Genomic DNA, 21941 nt, shown 5'->3' with positions numbered 1-21941 from the left:
ACCAAGAATTCTTCAAGAGTAATAACACCTTTGCAGATTAACATGACATTACAAACCAGAAAGGCAGGTTTTTACCAGCTGCACAGAATGATAACTATTACATTTGAGACAAACAACTTACTCCTTCACAAAGGGGAAATGAACCCTTCAAAACATTCTTTAATGTTATGCCTCTAAAAATTTACTGTATTTTTATTTGGTGTTTTTAACATAATGGATTCCAAGTTCTCTGGGAAAACATAAATCACACTACACTTTTTAGCTCGGGCCCATTAGAATAAGGTAAAAATAGGAGCATGGAGGAGACAGAGATTCCTCAGGCACCAATGGTAATTGCTTCTCAGACCAAGTCTGATGTCTTTTGACTAAGAGTTAACTTCACTTTCTAGGTGAGGAACATGAAAATAAAACTCTCATTTAGTCTTTTTTTTTTTTTTTTAAGTAAAAGGTGTTCGTTTTTCAAGGTGCTGTTTATATTTTTCATAAAAAGTGAGTTCATTCAAGTTGATACACTTTTCTCAGACTTACATCTAATGTTTCAGCTATCTATTGCTACAACAAATCACCTCAAAACTTAGTGGCTTAAATTAAGAGCAATTTACTCATGATTCTGCATTTGGGCAGGACTCAGAAGGGACAGCTACTGTCTGCTCCATAGGTGTTGGCTAGAAAGTTTCACTTGGGTGTGAGAACCTAGAATAACTTCACTCATGTACTGACGCCTCACCTGGGGTGACTAGAATGGCTGGAGGCTGCCTGGGCCTCTCTCCCTCTCTTGTCTCATAATCTAGGGTCTCCCTCCAGCAGCACAGTCTGACTTTACATGGTGACCAAGGGCTCTGAGAGAGCAAAACAGAAGCTACCAAGTTCCTAAAGTCCAGACCTGGCACAGCATCACTGTTGCTACACCCAGTTGGTCCAAGCAAGTTATAGGGTCAGCCCAGATGAGAAGCAGAGAGAAATGGATTCAATCTATCTCTTGGTAAGATGAATGACATGAACATATAAGGAGTGACTGGAAGAATCATTGGTGTCTGTCAATAGACAATCTACCACAAATCACTTCCTGATTTTCCTAAACTTGTTATATTCTTTATGATGTTTTCCTCTGCTCAACTCATCTTCATTGTAATATTTCAAATTACAGCAAAAGAAACAAATCTTGAGCATCTGAATGTATGGAACAATGCTAGATACCTTCTTAAACTTGATCTCATTACTACCATAAGAGCTGTGTGAACTTGGCATTGTTATTCCCATTTTACAAATCAGTCACAGAGGCTGGGAGAGGAAAAGCAATTTGGTGACAGTGACACAGAAGTAAGTGGTAACAACAGGATTCCAACCCAGAAATATCTGATTCAGAAGCTTGAGCTCACTCTCCTACACTAGTGGTTCTCAAAGTGTGGTTTAAGGATCCCTTTTGGTAGCCCATGAAATCAAAACTGCATTCTTAATATTATTGATTTGTCTTTTGTCATTTCTGTTCTCTTGCCCTCAAAAGCATAGTTTTCCAGAGGTTACAGTGTGTATGATCTCACAACAGACAATGCATTAGGAGGTCTGGCTGTCTTCTATTAAGCCAGATATTAGAGAAACTTGCAAAAATGCAAAAACAATATCACTCTTCTCACTAAAATTATTCTGCAAAATACATTACTTATTATGAAAATGCTATTTACATTGACATGTAATGCTTTTGGGTTTTTAAAAAATGAATTCGTTTTTACAGTGAGCATTCCACCTTGTTTACTGAGATATATATAATAAAATGCAGAAATCTTAATGGACAGCTCGATGAATCTTGACATGTGTCTATATTCATGTCACCATCATCCAGACCAAGATATTAAACATTTTCACTAATTTTTCCTCCCTTTACCTACTTCACACATCTCCCAACTCTCCTCTCCTATGGCAACCACCAGTTTGTTTTCTGTGTCAATGAGTCTCTCTGTGCTTTGTTCACTTGTTTTGTTTTTTAGATTCTGTATATAAATGAAATTATAAGGCATTTGTCTTTCTCCAACTTATTTCACTTAACTTAATACCCTCTAGGTCCATCCATGCTGTCACAAATAGCAAGGTTTCATTCTTTTTTATGCCTGAGTAATATTCCACTATGTATATGTATCATATCTTCTTTATGAATTCAACTATCGACAGCATAGCAACTTAGGTTGCTTCCATATTTTGGCTATTGTAATAATGCTTCAATAAACATAGAGTGCATATATCTTTTCAAATTAGTGATTTTGGCTTTTTTGGATAAACTCTCAGAAGTAGAATTGCTGCGTCATATAGTATTTCTCTTTTGAGTTTTTTGAGAAACCTCCATACTACTTTCTATAGTGGCTGCACCAATTTACATTCTCAGCAACAGAGCATGAGAATTCCCTTCCTCTACATCTTTTCTGCCAACACTTGTTATTTCTTGTCTTATTGGTATTAGTCACTCTGACTGATGTGAGGTGATATCTCATTAGCTTTTGATTGGCATTTCCCCTATGGTTAATAATGTTGAGCATCTTTCCATGTGTCTGTTGGCCATCTGTATGTCTTCTTTGGAAATATGTCTGTTCAGGTCCTCTGTCCATTTTTAAATCACATTATTTGGGTTTTTGGGTGTTGAGTTGTATGAGTTCTTTATGTATTTTGGTTATTAACCCCTTATCAGATATATCATTTGCAAATATATTCTCCCATACAATAGGTTGCCTTTTCATTTTGCTAATGGTTTCCTTTGCTGTGCAGAAGCTTCTTAGTTTAATGTAGTTCCACTTGTTTATTTTTGCTTTATTTCCCTTGCCTGGGGAGATACAGCAAGAAAAAAATAACTAATGTCAATGGCCAAGAGTATACTATGTTTTTTTCTAGGAGTTTTATGGTTTCAGGTCTTATATTTTGGTCTTTAATCCATTTTTTTTTTAGTTTATTTTTGTAGATGGCACAAGTCAGTAATCCAGTTTCACTCTTTTCCATGTAGTTCCCCAGTTTCCCCAACATCACTATTGAAGAGATTGCCTTTTCCCCATTTCATATTCTTCCCTCTTTTGTCATTAATTGACCATATATGTGTACGTTTATTTTTGGGATCTATATTCTGTTCCACTGATGTGCCTATCTGTTCTTGTGCCAGTACCATACTGTTTCAATTACTGCAGCTTTATAGTATAGTTTGAAATCTGGGTTTTGTTCTTCTTTCTCAAGATTTCCCCAGCTTTGTTCTTCTTTCTCAAGATTGCTTTGGCTGAATTAGTTCTTTAAATTTTTTGGTTTTAATTTACAATGCAGTAAACATACTTAGAGATAATCTAATTAACAAAGTCTGAGGTCCTCGTAATTTTGGAGAAAGTAAGGGTATCCTGAGACTAAAAAGCTTGAGAACTACTCAACAGGTACATTCTTGATGACACATATTACAAAATAGGCAGTGTTCTTGATTCTTACATATTTGAACAGTCTGGCAAAACCTTCCCCAATTTATAAATGAGGAAACCAAGACCCAAGAGATGAGTGGCTTCCCTACAGGCCCAGGCCTGGCTAACTGAAGGTCTAGGAATAGAATCAATGCAGCATAATTGTCACTAAACATTGCCTTTTACAAATCTTGTTAGAAGCTCACAAAAATCTTGTCAGTAATAAAATGAAAACAAAAGAAACAACCAAGTAGTCCACAAGGAAACTCAGATCAAATAGCAGCATTTTTTTTTCTGATAACTGAAAGCAGAATTTCCAGAGTGGTGAGCTATTTTCAAGACTGCTGCAAAGCATACTCTGTTTATCAAGTTTGCATTGAAAAACTAAATCCCAATAAATATCAATGCCTTAAACACAAGTCAAATATTTGCTTCTCTTACATGTCTTGGACATCTTCTAAATGTTTCAAATTCCTGAATGTTATAAACTTCAAAAATTAATCTTTCTAAATGTACTGTGGTATCCTGAATTAGATTCTGGAACAAAAAGAGGACACTGGTGGAAAAACAACTGAAATCCAGAAGTAATCTATAGTTTAGCTACTAGTATTGTATATAATGTATTACTTGTATGGTTTCCCAGTTTTAACAATATAGCATGATTACAGAAGATATTAACATTAGGGGAAGTGGAGTGAAGGATATTCAGGAACTCTCTTAATTTTTGCAACTCTTCTGTAAATCTGATTTGATTTGATTTCAAATAAAAAATTTTTTAGAAATTAAACTTTGAGCTAAAAATGTTTCATAGATAATAAGAAACACAAAGTGAACAGAAACCCTGTCACATCCATTCTATTCATTACAAGTCAGAAAGTAACATCAATAGTGAAATGTAGGGCAATGTAAGACATTTTGCCTACCACAGCCTTTTTTTTTTACTTAAGAAAAAAACGGGTTATATATCCTTAAAATGGAATCTTGGAGAATGCATTAATAATGCTGCATTGTTCAGGATATTCAAATGATTACTTTTTAAGCTCATAAACCTTATCAAGCAGGAAAATACGTATCAACCCAAGAATCTGTTTTGTAAATAGAATCCCTCACTTAAAATATAATTATCATTTGAACTTTAATTTGAACAATGAGAATAATATATTTCAAATTTTTAAGCATACTATTTTTAATATTAACAATTATAAATTCATACTAAAAGCAATCAACCTGCTATTTTATATAGAAGGTATAAGCTTTGAAAATCCATTCATCTCACACTATTTTCAAAGTGTGGTGCACAATTCCCTGCAAACTTTTGGCTCTCCTGCCATCAAGATATAGGTCTAATTCACCTCCTTGATTCTGGACCAGCCTATGACTGCTTTCACTGATACAGTATTGCAGAAGTGTTGCTAAGCCAGTTCCCCTGTAGCTTTTAAAACAGGCTGCTTCCTCGTTGGTGCCCTGGAACCCTGAGCCACATGAAGGAAGTCTAGCAGTGTTGACAAAGGGACCCTGTGGGGAGACCTTGAGACTACGTGAGAAGGAGTGGGGCTCAGCTGAGCCTGACCTTTCAGATGCCCTGCCAACACACCAGACCTGTGAGTGAAGACATCCTAGGTCATCCAGAGCAGCCCAGCTGCCTGATGGATACCAACAAGTGTCCCCGGTCAATACAGTGGACAAAAATGGCCCAGCTGTAAGATAAATTCTAGCCGAAATAAGCAGGCGACAAGAGGCAACAAAGGGCCAGGCAGTTTATTTGAGCACAATTCCCAGGTGATATTCTCCCATCTGGCTATCACAGGCTGGGGAAGTCACACTCAGCAGGGCAGGCAGCGAGTTTTTAAAGAAGGCAGGGGGAGGCAGAGCTTAAATTTACAGCGGTGCAAGGATTGGCTAGCCTAAGGCACATTTTTTAGATTGGGAGGGGGCAGCAGCCGGAGACTTCAGCACATCATCAGTGTCTGACTTGCTCACCCCTCCCCCCAGTGCCTTCAACCTTACATTCCAGCGTTTTGGTCATAATGGGCGACGACTTGATCTGGCTACTTCTGGCTGACAAGGGGAGTCGTGGGGGGAGTTTCGTAGCATGCAGTTACATTGCTCTGACTGCAAATATCCTGCCTTGCTTTCTCCAGAGGCTCTCACCTTATTCTGTCTAAGCTTATGGTCTCTGTCTCATTTTCTCTTCTACAGATAGAGACTCTAGCTGCTGCCAGGGAAAAGGGGCGATGACCGCTCCAGCTGCTTCATGCTGAGAAGGGGCACAGTAAAGGGTGCAGCTAGGTTTCTATCACTGGTCAGTTGAGAGGTCCTCAGAAGGTTGGCACTTTTATTCTGAAAGGACAAACTTGATGAGATTAAGAATGCATGGCTGAATATGAGAACTAGAAATATGAAGAGTTTAATTGAGAACCATAGCCAGGTATCATGGGGAAACTAAAATTCTGGATAGAGTTTACATCTCAATGACTAGTGTTAGGATTTAGTATAGATAAGACTGCATTATTGAAACAATATTTTTCTCTAAAATCACCCTTATTTTTATTAGAAGTAGCCAGATTAAGAAAATAATTAACAGTTGGCTGATTATTCGCATAAGTGAGGCAAGAAGACCAATTGATTACATAGGCTCTTTTAAATGTGCTTTGCTGGAACTTCTTGTAAGGAATTTCAGATCGAACTTTTAAAGGCCTCTTGAGGTCAGACAGCCAAGTCAGACTTGCCATCAGGTTGTGCCTGCAGTACCTGTACATTTGGGTGAATTCTTCTCTTCTTAAGGTTCTCAAGACATCTTGAGGTTCCTGCACTTGCCAGGAAGTGACCTTCTTTACTCACCTGGTAAGGCTGCTGGGAACCCTGTAAGCAAGGTATTAGGCCAGTTCTTCCAAGGGGCTTTGTTGGCTTTATAAAGTCAATCTTAGTTTCTTAAAGTTGTCTGTTCATATCTTAGTTTATACATGTGTCTCTCAGGTATGACGTTCCAGTTAAAGCTTTGGTAATATAACTAGTGTTTTTTAATTGGTCTTCTTACAAGGAAAGCATATTCTTATTGAATTGTGCAAATAAACATACTGCTATGAAATATAAAAATAGTCACTGAGAGTTTTTAAATTCTGGAGGAATCAGGTAGAGAGAAAGATAAAGTTTCAATTCTGCTTATAAATGCAATCATTTACTGAACTGTTGTCAGCTTAAGAGAAAAAAGCTTAAAACACTTTATCAGCAACATTTGAAACAAAAAGCTACAAAATCATCTTCTTTAGTTTACTTAATCCTATGTAACTAATACTTGTTCTGCTGAAATCTAGTTCTTTACTAGCTTAAGAGTAATAAAACAGTGACTATAAATAATAAAAGACTTACAAATGACAATGGTTAAAGATCTGATGAGAGCTTACTGTAAGACAGTTGACAGAAGGAAATTCTGATATTTCTGTAATACAAAACATTCAGTAACAAAGTTTAGCATTATTCTTTTTGACAGTGCTTTCTAGGTAATTAAGCAGGTAATTATATATCAGATAAATAAGCTAAATTAGCCAAATACTTTCTCCAATGAGAAAAGGTTCTTCTGACATGTTCTAGGGGCCCTCTGGAAAATATAAGAGTTAACTAGAGGTAAAAGTACCTTTTTGAAATTGATTTTGGGAAGCAGTTAAAAGTTTTAAGGCACTTGCTTAAATAGGATTACAGGTTGCTATGAAGCAATACTTATCTATTTCACCAGAATGACAACAAAATACTTCAAAGGCAAATAAAGAAGGTTACACAGTTGTTAGCAAACTTTAGCTTTTAGACCTTTTAATATTAAGATCTCATTTTCTTAAATACTCCAACAACTCAGTGAGACTTTCAGCATGAGAAACTGCTTTGATAAAACAATTAGAGAACTTTTTCAATCTTTCAATATTGAGCAGACTAACAGTTAAGAAAACTCTGTCTTTTTAACTGAAAACAAAATTCCAATTTTGCTGTGTACTTGATACAGAGACTCATTTGCTTTAATTTTATATAGCAAGACCATATTAAATTCTTCCACAAACTTCCCACGACTCTTTTACATTTAGATTTCTCCCTCTAAATAAACAGCTGTACTTTAGAACGAAGTTACTTTCTATTATCAAAAGATACATTATTTAGCATGCAGAAATGTTTTCCTTATTACTTTAAGTAGTTTTAATTAGAACTTAAAACTATTAGTACCTTAGAGGAGGGGCGGAAGATGGCGGTGTGAGTAGAGCAGCGGAAATCTCCTCCAAAAACAACATATATCTATGAAAATATAACAAAGACAACCCTTCCTAGAATAAAGACCAGAGGACACAGGACAATATCCAGACCACATCCGCACCTGAGAGAACCCAGCGCCTCGCGAAGGGGGTAAGATACAAGCCCCGGCCCCGCGGGAGCCGAGCGCCCCTCGCCCCAGCTCCCGGCGGGAGAAGAGCAGGCAGAGCAGGAGGGAGACGGAGCCCAGGGCTGCCGAACACCCAGCCCCAGCCATCCGGGCCAGAGTGCAGGGCCCTCAATACTAGGAAAACAGGGCAGCAAGAACAGTGAGCGGGCACTGGAGGCTGGGCGCCAGAGGACATAAGAAAAGCACGTGACCATTTTTTTTTTCTTTTTGCTTTTTTGCTGTTTTGTTTTGGCAAGCGCTTTTTGGAAGTCTTAAAGGGATAGGGACCCCAATAATACGGAAACAGGGCAGCAAGACCGGTGAGCAGAGGCCTGAGGCTGCACCGGAGAATAAAGAAAAACGAGCGACCACCTTTTTTTTTTAATTAAAAAAAATTTTATTATTTTTTTTTAATTTAAAATTTTTTTTCTTTTTTTTTTTTTGGTAGTCATTGTTTTGTTTTGGCGGGTGCTTTTTGGTAGTCCTAAAGGGGCAGGGCGGGACACTTAATCCAGAGGTAGGGAATCCGGGGATCTCTGGGCACCCTAAGCCCTGGGCTGCAGGGAGCAGGGAGGCCCCTTACAGAGATAAATAGCCTCCAGGCCACTCCTGCTCCAACGCGACTCCACCACTTTGGAGTAGCTGCCCGAGACAGGCCACGCCCACAGCAACAGCGGAGATTAACTCCATAGCAGCCAGGCAGGAAGTAGAAACCCTGTCTGCGCGCAGCTGCGCAGCACAAGCCACTAGAGGCCGCTGTTCTCCCAGGAGAGGAGGGCCACAAACCAACAAGAAAGGAAGTCCTTCCAGCCGTCACTCGTCCCAGCTATGCAAACTATTCCTATCACCATGAAAAGGCAAAGCTACAGGCAGACAAAGATCACAGAGACAACACCAGAGAAGGAGACAGACATAACCAGTCTCCCTGAAAAAGAATTCAAAATAAGAATCATAAACATGCTGACAGAGATGCAGAGAAATACGCAAGAGAAATGGGATGAAGTCCGGAAGGAGATCGCAGAAATGAAACAAACTCTGGAAGGGTTTATAAGCAGAATGGATAGAATGCAAGAGGCCATTGATGGAATTGAAATCAGAGAACAGGAACGCATAGAAGCTGACATAGAGAGAGACAAAAGGATCTCCAGGAATGAAACAATATTAAGAGAACTGTGTGACCAATCCAAAAGGAACAATATCCGTATTATGGGGTTTCCAGAAGAAGAAGAGAGAAGAAAAGAGATGGAAAGTATCTTAGAAGAAATAATTGCTGAAAACTTCCCCACACTGGGGGAGGAAGTAATCGAACAGACCACGGAAATACACAGAACCCCCAACAGAAAGGATCCAAGAAGGGCAACACCAAGACACATAATAATTAAAATGGCAAAGATCAAGGACAAGGAAAGAGTGTTAAAGGCAGCTAGAGAGAAAAAGGTCACCTATAAAGGAAAACCCATCAGGCTAACGTCAGATTTCTCAACAGAAACCCTACAGGCCAGAAGAGAATGGCATGATATATTTAATACAATGAAACAGAAGGGCCTTGAACCAAGGATACTGTATCCAGCACGACTATCATTCAAATATGATGGTGGGATTAAACAATTCCCAGACAAACAAAAGCTGAGGGAATTTGCTTCCCACAAACCACCTCTACAGAACATCTTACAGGGACTGCTCTAGATGGGAGCACTCCTAGAAAGAGCACAGCACAAAACACCCAACATATGAAGAATCGAGGAGGAGGAACAAGAGGGAGAGAAGAAAAGAATCTCCAGAGTGTGTATATAAAAGCTCAATAAGTGAGCTAAGTTAGGCAGTAAGATACTAAAGAGGCTAACCTTGAACCTTTGGTAACCACGAACTTAAGGCCTGCAATGGCAATAAGTACATATCTTTCAATAGTCACCCTAAATGTTAATGGGTTGAATGCACCAATCAAAAGACACAGAGTAACAGAATGGATAAAAAAGCAAGACCCATCTATATGCTGCTTACAAGAAACTCACCTCAAACCCAAAGACATGTACAGACTAAAAGTCAAGGGATGGAAAAACATATTTCAAGCAAACAACAGCGAGAAGAAAGCAGGGGTTGCAGTACTAATATCAGACAAAATAGACTTCAAAACAAAGAAAGTAACAAGAGATAAAGAAGGACACTACATAATGATAAAGGGCTCAGTCAAACAAGAGGATATAACCATTCTAAATATATATGCACCCAACACAGGAGCACCAGCATATGTGAAACAAATACTAACAGAACTAAAGGGGGATATAGACTGCAATGCATTCATTCTAGGAGACTTCAACACACCACTCACCCCAAAGGATAGATCCACTGGGCAGAAAATAAGTAAGGACACGGAAGCACTGAACAACACAGTAGAGCAGATGGACCTAATAGACATCTATAGAACTCTACATCCAAAAGCAGCGGGATATACATTCTTCTCAAGTGCACATGGAACATTCTCCAGAATAGACCACATACTAGGCCACAAAAAGAGCCTCAGAAAATTTCAAAAGATTGAAATCCTACCAACCAACTTTTCAGACCACAAAGGCATAAAACTAGAAATAAACTGTACAAAGAAAGCAAAGAGGCTCACAAACACATGGAGGCTTAACAACACACTACTAAATAATCAATGGATCAATGACCAAATCAAAATGGAGATCCAGCAATATATGGAAACAAATGACAACAACAACACTAAGCCCCAACTTCTGTGGGACACAGCAAAAGCAGTCTTAAGAGGAAAGTATATAGCAATCCAAGCATATTTAAAAAAGAAAGAGCAATCCCAAATGAATGGTCTAATGCCACAATTATCAAAATTGCAAAAAGAAGAACAGATGAGGCCTAAGGTCAGCAGAAGGAGGGACATAATAAAGATCAGAGAAGAAATAAATAAAGTTGAGAAGAATAAAACAATAGCAAAAATCAATGAAACCAAGAGCTGGTTCTTCGAGAAAATAAACAAAATAGATTAGCCAGACTTATTAAGAAGAAAAGAGAGTCAACACAAATCAACAGCATCAGAACCGAGAAAGGAAAAATCACGACGGACACCACAGAAATACAAAGAATTATTAGAGAATACTATGAAAACCTATATGCTAACAAGCTGGGAAACCTAGGAGAAATGGACAACTTCCTAGAAAAATACAACCTTCCAAGACTGACCCAGAAAGAAACAGAAAATCTAAACAGACCAATTACCAGCAACGAAATTGAAGCGGTAATCAAAAAACTACCAAAGAACAAAACCCCCGGGCCAGATGGATTTACCTCGGAATTTTATCAGACATACAGGGAAGACATAATACCCATTCTCCTTAAAGTTTTCCAAAAAATAGAGAAGGAGGGGATACTCCCAAACTCATTCTATGAAGCTAACATCACCATAATACCAAAACCAGGCAAAGACCCCACCAAAAAAGAAAACTACAGACCAATATCCCTGATGAACGTAGATGCAAAAATACTCAACAAAATATTAGCAAACCGAATTCAAAAATACATCAAAAGGATCATACACCATGACCAAGTGGGATTCATCCCAGGGATGCAAGGATGGTACAACATTCGAAAGTCCATCAACATCATCCACCACATCAACAAAAAGAAAGACAAAAACCACATGATCATCTCCATAGATGTTGAAAAAGCATTTGACAAAGTTCAACATCCATGCATGATAAAAACTCTCAGCAAAATGGGAATAGAGGGCAAGTACCTCAACATAATAAAGGCCATCTATGATAAACCCACAGCCAACATTATATTGAACAGCGAGAAGCTGAAAGCATTTCCTCTGAGATCGGGAACTATACAGGGATGTCCACTCTCTCCACTGTTATTTAACATAGTACTGGAGGTCCTAGCCACGGCAATCAGACAAAACAAAGACATACAAGGAATCCAGATTGGTAAAGAAGAAGTTAAACTGTCACTATTTGCAGAAGACATGATACAGTACATAAAAAATCCTAAAGACTCCACCCCAAAACTACTAGAACTGATATCGGAATACAGCAAAGTTGCAGGATACAAAATCAACACACAGAAATCTGTGGCTTTCCTATACACGAACAATGAACCAACAGAAAGATAAATCAGGAAAACAATTCCATTCACAATTGCATCAAAAAAAATAAAATACCTAGGAATAAACCTAACCAAAGAAGTGAAAGACTTATACTCTGAAAACTACAAGTCACTCTTAAGAGAAATTAAAGGGGACACTAACTGATGGAAACTCATCCCATGCTCGTGGCTAGGAAGAATTAATATCGTCAAAATGGCCTTCCTTCCCAAAGCAATATACAGATTGGATGCAATCCCTCCAAAAGTACCAGCAACATTCTTCAATGAACTGGAACAAATAATTCAAAAATTCATATGGAAACACCAAAGACCCCGAATAGCCAAAGCAATCCTGAGAAAGAAGAATAAAGTAGGGGGGATCTCACTCCCCAACTTCAAGCTCTACTATAAAGCCATAGTAATCAAGACAATTTGGTACTGGCACAAGAGCAGAGCCACAGACCAATGGAACAGACTAGAGAATCCAGACATTAACCCAGACATATATGGTCAATTAATATTTGATAAAGGAGCCATGGACATACAATGGCGAAATGACAGTATCTTCAACAGGTGGTGCTGGCAAAACTGGACAGCTACATGTAGGAGAATGAAACTGGACCATTGTCTAACCCCATATACAAAAGTAAACTCAAAATGGATCAAAGACCTGAATGTAAGCCATGAAACCATTAAACTCTTGGAAGTAAACATAGGCAAAAACCTCTTAGACATAAACATGAGTGACCTCTTCTTGAACATATCTCCCCGGGCAAGGAAAACAACAGCAAAAATGAGTAAGTGGGACTATAGTAAGCTGAAAAGCTTCTGTACAGCAAAAGACACCATCAATAGAACAAGAAGGATCCCTACAGTATGGGAGAATATATTTGAAAATGACACATCTGATAAAGGCTTGACGTCCAGAATATATAAGGAGCTCACACGCCTCAACAAACAAAAAACAAATAACCCAATTAAAAAATGGGCAGAGGAACTGAACAGACGGTTCTCCAAAAAAGAAATACAGATGGCCAACAGACACATGAAAAGATGCTCCACATCGCTAATTATCAGAGAAATGCTAATTAAAACTACAATGAGGTATCACCTCACAGCAGTAAGTATGGCTGCCATCCAAAAGACACACAACAACAAATGTTGGTGAGGCTGTGGAGAAAGGGGAACCCTCCTACACTGCTGGTGGGAATGTAAGTTAGTTCAACCACTGTGGAAAGCAGTATGGAGGTACATCAAAATGCTCAAAATAGACTTACCATTTGACCCAGGAATTGCACTCCTAGGAATTTACCCTAAGAATGCAGCAATCAAGTATGAGAAAGATCAGTGCACCCCTATGTTTATCGCAGCACTATTTACAATAGCCAAGAATTGGAAGCAACCTAAATGTCCATCGATAGATGAATGGATAAAGAAGATGTGGTACATATACACAATGGAATACTACTCAGCCATAAGAAAAGGGCAAATCCAATCATTTGCAGCAACATGGATGGAGCTGGAGGGTATTATGCTCAGTGAAACAAGCCAAGCAGAGAAAGAGAAATACCAAATGATTTCACTTATCTGTGGAATATAAGAACAGAGGAAAAACTGAAGGAACAAAACAGCAGCAGAATCACAGATCTCAAGAATGGACTAACAGGTACCAAATGGAAAGGGACTGGGGAGGATGGGTGGGTGGGGAGGGATAAGGGGGGGGAGAAGTGGGGGGGTATTAAGATTAACATGCATGGGGGGGTAGGAGAAAAGGGAGGGCTGTACAACACAGAGAAGGCAAGTAGTGATTCTACAACATTTTGCTATGCTGATGGACAGTGACTGTAAAGGGGTTTATGGGGGAGACCTGCTATAGGGGAGAGCCTAGTAAACATAATATTCGTCATGTAAGTGTAGATTAGTGATACCAAAAACAAAACAAAACAGAACAAAACAAAAAGGGCAGTTCCTGTGTGGTAACCTCCAATGAGTTCTACACAAGGGTATAAAGGGCATATAAAAGTGTAGGCAAAGGGTCTGTTTGCTTTTACACAGAAGATCAAAGCCTAATTGGGCTACCCCGAAAATGAACTAGGATACGATATGAAAGAGAACTTCCAACATCAGCACTCTCTGGAAGACTCATGCCAGAAGATGATCATCAAAAAACCCCAACAAAGATCCACGCACTGCTACAGCTGTAGATGCACTCATCCCACCAGCTCCTGGACTTGCCATGGGAATGAAGGAGATATCTAAGCTGGCCTGTGCATACAGTAAAACAACAAATCTGACTGGATCTATAGTGTTGGAACTCAACCAAGAATTAGGAGAAGGGCAAATTGTAGCGCTCCAAAATCTTACAACTACAGACTATTTACTGTTAAAAGAACATAAGGGATGTGAACATTCCCCAGGAATGGGTGTTTTAATTTGTCTGATTTCTCTCAGACTGTTCAAGTTCAGTTGGACAATATCCACCATATCATAGATAAGTTTTCACAAATGCCTAAGGTGCCTAACTGGTTTTCTTGGTTTCACTGGAGATGGCTGGTAATTACAGATATGCTTTGGTTATGTAGCTATACTCTTATTATGTTAAAGTGTGTGCGCAATTTAAGTAGGAGCTTAAAACCTATACATGCTGAAGTTACTCTACAAGAAGATATGTCAAAGAAATAATCAATCTTCCCATGTTTTCTTCTGCCTGCTACTTCTATAGCTTTTCTTCTTCCTTCCTAATTACAACCCTTAAATAGAATTCGTGCCTCATATCAAATTTACCGAGTATCATAATTCTTCCAAGTGGTAAAGATACCTCAAGACAAACGCTGGGCATAGAAGCTACAGGGCATAAATATGCAAAAAAGTAAAAAGCAACCCTTTTCAAACAATAAGGCTTCTCTCTCACTTACCAACTTTACATTTCCCTGTATGGCCCCAGAAGATGACTGGTTAGCCAGAGACGGGTAAGATTCCTCATGGGAGGAACAACCTAAGACAGGCACAGTCGCAGGGGGCCATCTGGTGAGAAAATGGGGAGCAGCAGAGGTGAGGCTTAGAACCTCACCCCCCCGTTCTGAGAGAAATCTTCTGCATACGTGGATGTTTTATTGCCCTGGTCTAGCTTGGATTAACACATAGTCTACAGGCACACACCTGATCATCTACATTTGCTCTCTTACAACACTAAACTATGTTTTCTACCTTTATCTTGTATCTACCTACCACTTCAGCATTTTATTAAAAATAATAATAAAGAGAGAAATGTGGTATCCACATATAAATCAAGTATAAAAACCAAATGAGTATTCATATTTGAACTGACTGTTTATAGTTCATAATGCATGAGCAAAACCAAAAGCTTCTGTGATGACTGCGCTTGTACTGTTCACTATGTAACTTATTCATTATGTAAGAATTTGTTCTCCATGTAAGAACTTGTTTGTTATGCCTCAGAAGATTGGAGACTGACAAAAATTAGGCTTGGGGTGGATTAATGATTGTGCATTGAGCATTGACTCCCCTATACAGAATTTTATTGTCGTTAACAACCATTTGATCAATAAATATGAGAGATGCCCTCACAAAAAAAAAAAAAAAAAAAGGACAGACTTCCAATGGTAAAATAAATAAGTAACCGGGATGTAATGTATAGCATAAGGAATATAGTCAAGATATTGTAACAGCTTGGTAGGGTGATAGCTGGAACCTAGAATTATGTATATAAATGTTTTATCACTGTGTTGTACACTTGAAACTAATGTAATGTAATACTGTGTGTCAACTACCCTTCAATAAAAAATAATTATCTAAAAAAAAAAAAAAACTATTAGTACCTTAATTTTTAGTGAACACTGAGAAGTAGGCTATTATAAACTGTTACACTAGCATTGTTTGGATTGACAAATTTATGAACATTTTATAATTTCTTTTAACCATGAGCTTTACAACACAATCTCTCACTAAGTACAAAGTATATCTTTTTAACTTAGCAAAATTTTAAGGTTTTAGGTTACCACAAAGATTTCTAGGCTGTAGATAGGTATACACACTGTAACACACAATAAAAAAGGTGTTCACTTGCCACACTTATTTAGTTCACTCATTCGTAACAACTATGCTACATTACTTACAAGACCTTTACTGAATATTAGACAAAGCTAAGCCTTTAAGCATTTTATTCTTAAAATATTTAGCATATAACATCAACTTAAATGACCTTAGGTAAACTTAGGCAGCTGATAACCACAAGGACATGCCTGCCTCAGCCAAACCCAAATTAGCATTAATGCTTAACATTTTTTATTAGATTTTCTGGAAGTTTTAGAATGCCCAATTTTCACAAGCGCTTGTTTTTAAATCAATTTTTATTAATACCATCTGGAGGTGGGAAAATATTTTTCATCCACACACCTAGACACACAAACATACAAACTGAGACACAACAACTACAGTCAGCAACACTTCTTACACAAAAACATATACACAGACAGACAAACCGATATAAAGATTTGAGTCACTGATATCCAATTGCCTTCCCTCTCCTCAGCTTCCTGTCCGCGGCTTTTGGAACTAGAGGGCAGAGGAGCATGTTTTGGTGGGAGAAGAGGGCAGTGAAGGCGGAAGGAGAGGGGAGTGGGTGGTACAGCCACTGGAAGGGGAGAGCAGGACAACGGCATGGTTGAGAATGTAGGATGGTTGAGAAGATGGCGGTGACACGTGTGAAGACAAAGGACTTAAAGATAGTGGTGGAGAGAGTGGGAGGCGATCACGAGCTGAGGGAGGCGGGTGACTGAGGTCTTCTGGCGGATCTGAAAAGGAAGAAGGACTGGGCAGAGTAAGAGGCTGACAATCCTTAACTGGAGATCGGGCCAGGAGAACCTGAGTCGTTGAACACTTAACATAAACGTCTGGGCGGGAGTGCAAAGTCCAAAAAGCCTGCACATATGGGATTTCACCCCACTCTCCACTCCGGGGGCAGTAATTAATCAAGTCGGTGAGGAGGCCAAAATCGAAAGTTCCCTCAGGGGGCCAGCGAGATTGATTGTCCAAGGGATACTGAGGCCCAGCCTCAGAGCAAAGAAAGACTAGCTTCTATTTGCGAACTTCCCGGGACAAATATAGAGTAGCCAAATTAGAAATGAGACACCGCAGCGGGGTCTGAGCCTCCGCTTTAGAGGGCTGGTTCCCCATGTCTGTGCCACTTCCCAACTAATCCCACTGAGAGGAGCGCCCAGCGTCCCAAGCGTACCAAGTCAGGGGACACGTCCTGGGAGCCTGGGTGAGGGACATCTCCTACACTGCAGGGCCAGGGGCAGGCTGGATGCCCGCAGAGGGTGGGCTGGATGCCCAAGGGGCCAGATGCCCCCACCTGGATGTATGTACAATTTCTAATGGACCAGGTGAAATGGAGTTAGGAAGGGAAGCAGACCAGGGGAAACTGAGGGACTCACTGGAAAATAATCCATGCAGCAGAGAGCAGGCTGAGGTCCCGGGTCGGGGAAGGAGGGGGCGAGGCCACCAGAGGCCAGTCAGGGCCCCACGCTCATGCTCCTTCCCGGGATTTCGGCACCAAATGTAAGACAAATTCTAGCCAAAATAAGCAGGTGATGAGAGACAACAAAGAGCCAGGCAGTTTATCTGAGCGCAATTCCCGGGTGATATTCTCCCGTCTGGCTATCACAGGCTGGGGAAGTCATACTCAGCAGGGCAGGCAGCAAGTTTTTAAAGAAGGTAGGGGGAGGCAGAGCTTAGATTTACAGCGGAGCAAGGACTGGCTAGCCTAAGGCATATTTTTCAGGTTGGGAGGGGGCAGCAGCTGGGGACTTTGGCACATCACCAGTGTCTGACTTGCTCACCCCTCCCCCCCGTGCCTTCAACCTTACACCAGCCAAGTCTTGCTCAATGTCTTGACCTAGAAATCATGAGACATAATAAAATGGCTATTGTTTCAAGCCACTGAGTTTTGGGCAGTTTGTTGTACAACTGAACAACCATAAATAATTAGACTAATGGTAAAACTCAATTGTTCTCAGCCTGAAATGTAGATCCCCATAAAGAAAAGTCAAAGCATATACTGAGCACTCACTATTATTTCTTTTGTCTTCCCCATTACAAGTTAGGTGGGCAAAATGCAAATGTGAGATAGGAAAGCCTCAACAATTTCCAGTTAAAAGCTATTCCATACCTACAATCTCTCTGCACTAGAACCCTTCCTTCCACCCTTGTTTCTGGCACACCTTGGCGCTGTCCCTAGAGGTCACAGCCCTGGCTTATATCTGGAACTCTTGAGAGTATACATTGTTACCAAAATGAATATTTGGTTTCCTTAACTAGAAACTCCCCCTTGATACTGGATTGTTTTTTCCCTGAGTGGTGCTCCTTGCAGGTAAGACACAGCTCCTATGCTGTCTCAACAAACTACTCTGTTCAGGCCCTAATTCTACTAACATTTTCTTCAGGATTTATTTTTATCTTGTACAATATCTACTTACATGATACAAAAATGCTCATGTTTAGGAAAAGTGGAATTTTAAGAAAGTGAATAAACTCACACAAAACACAATATATGTTCAGATAGAGTGGATCCCCTTTCTTCTGTCAGATGACGATTTAATGACAGTGGGATGCTCAGGCCCCCAAAAGGGCATCTCCTTCTTCTAGGTTCTCTGATTCCTCTTGTGAATGATCACTCGTCTGGCCCCTCCACTGGGGTACTAGATGTCTCTCCATAGAATAAATGTCTCTCCATTCAGTACCGAGAAACTAGCTCATACTTACTAGTTCCATAAACTGCCACTAGCAGACTGTGACACCCTGCAGTCTCTGTGATCCATAATTTTCATAAGTCTCTAAAAACTTCTCAGGAAAGTTGAGGTCACTTACCTTTAGATTTTCCATCAGCTGTTAATGTTGGGGTACAACTTAGATGTCTGCATGGGTCAGGTAGAGTTTAAGACCCCAGGGACTGGAGGGTTCTTGCAAACAGAAGATCATCCCTACTCAACAGGGTGGCTGATAGGATGCCCTAGCTGATTTTTGCCTCATGGTTCCAGTTGCTAAAAGATGTATTCATAACATTTCCTGATTTTCACATCACTGTGTCAGCCAACTGAATAAAACATGGTCTTCCAATTTGTGCCATCCATCGTAAGTACTTAGAAGGAAATAAAGATGGGGCAAGCAGCTTGTTTTGTCTGTACTTGACCCTGGACTCAGACATGTCTCCTTCAGCCTCTCCACCTGTGGCGCTTTTATCTTTCAGGTGAAATAATCTATCTTCCCAGGCAATGCCCAGAGAATTCCTAAGAAAATAGACTTTTAATAAAAGGACATACCAACCTCTTGCCCCATGACTATTGCAAGTCTGAAAAATTACTCTTTTGTAGAAAAAATATTTTAACAAAAAAAGGATAAAAATAGTTATAATTATTGAAATGACTTAAGTAAAATGATTCTTGGGTCACTTTGGGAGGCTTTTGTGAAGGAAAAAGTTGTGACATGTCCTGAAACCCTTACTTTGAGCACAACCCTGTATTACAATGTATGATAAAACACAGACTTCTGATATCTTGGGCATCATGACCTTCCCCACCCACTTTCCCCACACATTACTCCCATTCGCTGGTCCCTGAAGAACAGGACTGAGAGCCAAGCAGGGGTGGGAAGAAGGCACGATGGGACCAAGATGCAGGGTGACTAAGAGGGTTCATTGTGTGGAAGAATGAGAGGCCTGGAACTGTGGGGGCCTTAAATAGGAGAGGATGAGATATTTACTCAAACTTTTTATTTTAAAATAATGTCAAACTTGCTGAAGAGTTGTAAGAACAATACAAAGAAGTTTTGTATACACCCTTCACCCATATATGAAGTTGTTAAAATTTTGCCACTTAGGCTTTTATCACTATTTCTTCTCTCTTACTGAATCATTTGCTAGTAAGTTCAAAATATGAGACCCTCCACTTCTAGGAATTTACCCTAAGAATGCAGCAGCCCAGTTTGAAAAAGACAGATGCACCCCTATGTTTATCGCAGCACTATTTACAATAGCCAAGAAATGGAAGCAACCTAAGTGTCCATCAGTAGATGAATGGATAAAGAAGATGTGGTACATATACACAATGGAATATTACTCAGCCATAAGAAAAAAACAGATCCTACCATTTGCAACAACATGGATGGAGCTAGAGGGTATTATGCTCAATGAAATAAGCCAGGCAGAGAAAGACAAGTACCAAATGATTTCACTCATCTGTGGAGTATAAAAACAAAGCAAAAAACTGAAGGAGCAAAACAGCAGCAGACTCACAGAACCCAAGAATGGACTAACAGTTACCAAAGGGAAAGGGACTGGGTAAGATGGGTGGGAAAGGAGGGATAAGGGCAGGTAAAAAGAAAGGGGGTATTACGATTAGCATGTATAATGTTGAGGGTGGGGCATGGGAAGGGCTGTACAACACAGAGAAGACAAGTAGTGATTCTACTGCATCTTACGATGCTGATGGACAGTGACTGTAATGGGGTTTGTGGGGGGGACTTGGTGAAGGGGGAGCCTAGTAAACATAATGTTCTGCATGTAATTGTAGATTAATGATAACAAACAAACAAATAAATGAGTCTAAATATTTGATCTCTAAGGTTCTTTCAGATCTAAAAAAAAAACATGAGACCCATCACCCCTGAGTGTAGTGCTTTTTACCTACAAAGACCCTCTACTACATAATCCTGGAGCAACTATCAATACCAGGAAATTTTATGCAGTATGGCCATCTAATCCACAGGCCCCATTTAAATTTTGTCAATTGTCCCAATTTTGTCATTCAGAACAAAATAATCTGATCCAGACATTCACTGAATTTTGTTAACATGTTGTCACCTTCAGTCTAAAATTATTACTCCATACTTTCAAGACCTTACTATTTTCAAAGAGACTAAGCAAAGTATTCTGCACAATGCTCCCCAACATGGGCTTGTCTGATGCTTCCTCATTATTAAGTTCAGGTTATGTATTCTGGGCAAGAAAAACGCAGAAGTGGTGCTACATTTCTGTTGTATTCTTTCAGGTGGTACATGATGTCAATTTATCCCACCACTGGTGGAATTTGATGGTGTAAGGTAGACACTGCCAGGTTGTTCCACTGTAAAGTTTCTCTTTTATGCTTTGTAATAAATGTTTTGTAGGGAGATATCCTGAGACTTTGTAAATATGCCCTTCTTCCTCTACTCGCTCATTGTAGCATTATAGGTTCCAAACTGAATCAGCTGTAACTGATGCTTATCTGATTCTGTCATTCCTTCTTCATATATTAATTGGTGTTTTACTACAAAGAAACACTTTCTCTTCTATTTATTTATTTACTCATATATTCACATTCACATGGATTCAAGGATTCCTCTTGAAGGAGATTGTAATAGTTTATTTTGACGTATATTGTCCCAGAGTTGACCAGTAGGAGTCCTTTCAAGGTAACTCCTGTGTTCTTTTGAGAGGTCCCATCATTCTTTGAGCATTTTTAGTATAAAAAATTATTACAGGCCTTTTACTTTCCTGTCTCAGCCTTGAATCAGTCTGTTTTCTAAGGAGTGGAGAGTGATATTTGGAAACCAAGTCACATAAATCAGAATCACATAATAAAATTGATAATACTGATATTTATTGGCACATATTAGCACTTACATATACTAACTCAATCCCCACAGCAGGCCTACAAGAGGACAGAACAGCTAGCACTTACTGAGTATTTGCCATGTGCCATGTTCTGTTCTAAGAGCACTGCATCTTTACATAAATGTGCAATTATTTGATCCTCATATCAGTTCAAGGTAATAGATGTTATTATTTTCCTCACCTATTATAAATAGGTGTTATATTTGGAGACAAGATTAATTGGAACCTGTGGGTTAACTAATTTTCCCAAGAGCATGCAGACAGTAACTGGCAAAGCCAGGACTAAAACCTATGCAGTCTGGCTCCAGAACACCCTCACACTGTATCAAGAGGGCTGGAGAAAGGGTCTGAG

The 21941-nt window shown here is 39.4% G+C and overlaps 1 protein-coding gene across 4 annotated transcripts in view; it reads right to left on the bottom strand.

Annotated features, from left to right (window-relative positions):
* EPB41L4A (erythrocyte membrane protein band 4.1 like 4A) overlaps positions 1-21941 on the bottom strand; it is a 278688-nt gene that overhangs the window by 157848 nt on the left and 98899 nt on the right. The window lies entirely within an intron of this gene.

Source organism: Manis pentadactyla, chromosome 2 (assembly GCF_030020395.1).
Source record: "Manis pentadactyla isolate mManPen7 chromosome 2, mManPen7.hap1, whole genome shotgun sequence".
NCBI lineage: Eukaryota > Metazoa > Chordata > Mammalia > Pholidota > Manidae > Manis > Manis pentadactyla.
This window is presented reverse-complemented; position numbering and strand designations above follow the sequence as displayed.